The sequence below is a fragment of the Cinclus cinclus genome, chromosome 16 (assembly GCF_963662255.1).
Source record: "Cinclus cinclus chromosome 16, bCinCin1.1, whole genome shotgun sequence".
Classification (NCBI taxonomy): Eukaryota; Metazoa; Chordata; class Aves; order Passeriformes; family Cinclidae; genus Cinclus; species Cinclus cinclus.
In genome coordinates this window covers 11,564,114-11,569,067 of record NC_085061.1, presented here as the reverse complement: position 1 = coordinate 11,569,067, position 4,954 = coordinate 11,564,114, and positions in this window count along the sequence as shown.

Sequence of the window (4,954 nt, the reverse complement as noted above, 5' to 3'; positions counted from 1 at the left end):
GGAAGGGATGGAGGGGTGGAGGAAGAAATGGAAGGATGGATGAAGGGATTGAGGAAGAAATGGAGGGATGGGGTGAATGGAGAAATGAAGGGAGGGAGGGTTGGAAGGCTGAACAGAGGGATGGACGGAAGGCTGGATGGACAGATGGATGCTTGCTCTGGCTCTCTCCCCACCAGGGCATGGCAGGCTGGAGATCCTGGTGCAGATCCTGCTGCAGACCCCGCTTACCCCGGCAGCCACCTCAGGCTCTTATGAAAGCCCCTGGAGCAGAGCAGTGACACTCGACCCCACGCCAGCACCCTGGGGTGCAGCAGGCACCCAGGACAGGCCACTGGTCCCACATGCTGAGGGGAATCACCTGCCCAAGCCACGTCTGGCACTGTGACCTGCTGGGGGTTGTCCCATTGCTGTCTCACATTTCCCAGCACACTCAGCTCAGCACCCACTCAGTGCCCCCAGTTTGCACCCAGCTTCACCACTGCTCCCCAGACTGGAAGGAACTGGTCAGCAGCCACATTTAACTCCGTCCCCTCTGCCTTCCCCTGGCATGGCCCTGTGTGAGCAGCAGGTCCAGCTTGGCCACTGAGCCCATCTGGCCCTGGGGAGGCTGAGGGAGCTGCCTGGATCCAGCGCCTGGCTCCTGCTTCCATTATTTATAAGGCAGGTTGGGTTTCACACTGACAGCTGGGAGGGGTCTTGGGGGAGGAGATTGTGCACACACTCACACTCACACTCCCATCCTCATCACACATTGCCCAGTGGGTGACAAGTGCAGGAGAAGGTGCCGGAGGGGACAGTGACTGCAGGGATGTGTGGATCTGTGGCCTCATCCAGATGCCACATGTTTTCCCCATTGCCTGAGGAGCTGCAGGTCTTTCTCCCTACAGCCCCTTGTCCCCCCAGCAATGCCCTGTCCCCTGTAACGCCTGGGCCCTGAGGAGGCGTTCCAGGGGAATTGACCAGCAGCAGCCTGGGAGCAGGGGTTGTTCTGCAGCCCTTGGGGACACACTCTGCACCCAGAGCAGGCCAAGTGCCACTGGGGCTGGCAGTGGGGCCCTGGATGGTCCCTGATGTCCCCTTGGTCCTGGTACACCTTGGTCCTGGCACAGGCCCATTGTCAATAATCCCTGCCGCCTCCAACACTCAGAGGGGACAAGCTGTTGTGGCCCCATGTCCTGTGGACATTTTCATGCTAAGAAGGCCGAAAACTCCTTCAACAAGAGGAGTCCCTGGGCAAGAGGAGACTCCATGTGCGTACGTGTCCCTGGGGAAGGGGACACAGCTGGGGTGCCACCAGTCCAGGGGGTACTCCCACCCTGGGTGCCTGATGTGGGGTGTTAGTCACCCCTCTTCACCCTGCAGCCACAGGTCACCATCACAAGCCTCTTGAGCACCCCTGCTCCATGGGGCCTGTCCCTCTTGAGTGCCAGGAGGGTGGTGGCCAGTGTCCCCTCTTCACGACATGACTCCCACAGCCCTGTGCTCCCCTCCCATCCCAGCGCCCCGGGGGTGCTGGAGCTCGCACCCGGCCTATCTCCACGGTGCTGGGAGTCTGGGCCGAGCCCTCACGGTGCAGCTGGAGCATCCCCGGTCCGACCGGAGCAGCGGTGGCCGGGCTGGACCGCAGTGCGCCGGGAGAGCCGTCTCCGCAGCAACCGCCGTCGCCTAGCGCCGCTGTCTCCCGGTAACCCGTCGCCTAGCAATGGGGGATTTTTCACAGCTCGGGATGAAGAGTTGAAAGTTATTTTTAGCCCGGGTTGCGAATCAATAGGCAGCTCCATTCGCTGCCCCGCAGGATGCACGCGCGGCGGGAGCGGGGCGATGGGGGGGAGCAGGGGGGTCTGTCCAGCCCGGGGTCACCACGCTGGGACGGCCCTGGGGACCCCCGGGGATCAGCCCCTTCTGTGCTGACCCCAGCGCTCAGTGCTCTTCCTTGCCGAGGATCTGATTCCCCCTCAGGTTCCCCCTATTCAAACCACATGCAGGTGAGGGTGGGTGAGGATGTGGGGACTTTCAGTTTTCTGTGGGGCCCCTCACAGAGCCATGGGGATGGTCCTATTGTTGCAGGGATCACTGGACACTCTTCTCATTCTGGGGACCCTCATCTTATTGTGGGGATTCTCGGCCAGCCATGAGGACTCTCCTCCAGCTGCTGGAGCCTCATCCTTTCATGGGAACCTTCTCCCACCAGTTTGGACCTCCACCTTGCCACGGGACCCACACCTTGCCACGGGACCCACACCTGGCCATGATGACACACACCTTGCCATGGGACCCTCTCCTTTCCATGCAGACCCCTGCTTTGATATGTGGGGCCCATCTTTGCTTTGGGGATCCCCACCTTGCCATTGGGGACCGTTGCCATGCGTTGAGGACCCTCACCTGTGTATCCCCTCCTGACCAGCTCCCTGAGCTCCCCAAGCCTTTCCAGGGCACGATCCCACTCTTAGGGACACCAGCCTGGCGTTGTGGATGAGAGGGGACACTGAGAGAGGACAGAGCCCACTGGGTTCCATGGAGAGGAGCTCGGGTTATCCCTGCACGTCCCCAGGGATTGGCTGGGAGCTGAGCTGAGGCTCTTGAGCTATTTTTTAAAGACAAGGTGGGGGTGCCTCCCACAGCCGCAGCTCCTTTGGGTGCTCGGCTGGGCGGGAGAGCTCCCCACGCAGCCTGGGAGGATGGGAAGCTGGATGGGAAGCTGGGTGGGGACAGGCTGGGGACATCCAGCCTCTGAGCAGCCCTCCAAGGTCCCAGCTGCCCCAAATCCCCTTTTTGCTTTTCCAGGAGGGCTTTTGCCCTTGGGCACAGCCTAACCTCGACCATCCCTGCCCATGCCATCACCCACCCATGGCACAGCGTGGAGGGTGCTCAGAGCCACCCCACAAAGACATTTTGTGAGCAGCGTGGATGCCCCAGGGACCTGCCAGAAACTCCAGGGGCGGCGGGGGTGGGGGGAAGAAAAGCCTTAGAAGTAACCCAGCAGAAATGCAGGATCATCACAATCTGAAGGAAGCAGCCAGGGCCCTCCTGCCACGGAGTGCTCTGCTGAAAGGCAGATGGGTCTGGGACAGAGCAATCTTGGATGAGTCAGAACGGATCCGGAGGGGACATGGAAATGGTCAGGGGGCTGGAAGAACGTGGCTTGTGGGGAAAGGCTGGGAGAGCTGGGGCCATCCAGCCTGGAGTAAACCTTCTGGCATCCTGGTAATACTTATGGGATCCTGGAAGAGTGGTAGGCTTTCTCCAGGAACTGTGGAGACAGAAGAAGGGGAACAGTTTTCAGCTGGAAGAGGGAGCGTTTCCATCGGATAAAAGCAGGAAGCGCGTTGTGGAGGAGGCGGTGAGAAGCTGGAGGAGCTGTGGGCGCCCCACGGGGCTGGAGCAGCCCGGCCTGGTGTGAGATGTCCCTGCCCTGGGCAGGGGTTGCATCGGGCGCTCTCTGAAGGTCCTGTTGGATGAGTTGAAGTTCTGCTTCGCTGCGTTTTTCCCCAGTCCCACTCGAGTCCCCCCGGGTCTCCTGGCCCGGGGGTGTCTCTTCCCGGCCGCCGTGCCCGCGGTCACCAGAGGGCACTGCGAGCCCGAGCATCCCGGAGCGGCCCGAGGGCTCCGGGGCTAAGCGGGAGCCCGGAGCGGCTCTGGACACGCAGCAGGGCCGGCGGCATCGGGGAACTCCCGAGGGCACTCGGATCCCCACACTCCTCCCCAGTCCCACGGGGACAACACCTCTGTGCCAGTCAGGGACAAGTAGGGACCAGCGTGGTCAGGGGACAGCCACGCTGGGGCCACAGTCAGGGGACGGCCACCAGACAGAGCTCCGGGCACTGCTGGCTTCTCGGTGGGTGCCCAGAGGTGCTCAGCCCCATGGGCTGGTCCGGAGGTCTGAGATGATTGCGGGGTGCTGCGGGAGCTGTGCCAGGTCCCGGCTTAGCCCCAGGTCCGATGGCTGCTCCAAAGGGGCTCCGGGACTCCCCGATGGCCGTGCCCCGAACGCGGGGTTTCCCCATATCGTGTGGAGGGAGGGAAGCCGGGGTTGGCGGTCCAGCTGGCGCCGAGGTTTCTCCAGTAACACCCAGTTAAGGTGGGTCGGGGGCTGTGGAGGGAGCCTGGGGTTCAGCCTCACCCTGGGACGCTGGCATTAGGGCAGATCCTGCCACGTGCCTGCGGGGACGGTGGCACTGTGTCCCACCTCCCTGCATTCTGGTGTGTCCCAAGGGAACATCCCCTCAGGGCGCTGAGCACCCCACTGGGCCGGGGGGGTCAGTCTCGGTGGAGAGAGGTCCTTGCTTGGGGACGCCAGTGCCTGGTGTCACCCTGCCCCTGGTGCCGCGCCTCCCCCGGTGCCGCCTCGCCCCTGGGCACCTGGCCAAAGCCATTCGTGGGGTCCCTGGCTGGCTTCCCTGCCCAGCTCCGAGCCCAGCCTGTTCCACTTCCTCACTGCTTCACCGGGTCGGCCCTGGGCCCGTGTCCTCCCCATGCCGGGGTCACCGTGACTCTGCGGAGCACAGCGAGTCCCTCGACCTAGCCACCCCCTGGCAAGCCCTAAATGGCAACTGGTGGGCTCAGCACGAGGGCCAGCGGGCAGAGAGCCGCCCACCCCGACCCCCACTCCGGCCCCCTCGACACCCCGACATCCCGACCTGCTCCACCTTAACCCACAGCCCCTCCGGCCCCTCATTTTCCACGGATTCCAGCAGCATGACTTCTTTCGGCATCATTTCATGGCGGGAGAACTGTGAATCCTCCTGTCCCCGCCTGCCTCCCACCTCCCCTTCCCCCCTTCCCCTTTTTCTTCCCACCATCCCAATTTACAATCCCTCATTTCCATTCCGCTCCACCCTCTGGCCGGGGACTTTGTTCCCGGCCTGTATCATCCCATCCCAATTGTTCCGTGTTTATTTCAAACATTTTGGCGGGCTGTCACTGGATGGAAACTTAATTAATGGTGGGGTCTGTA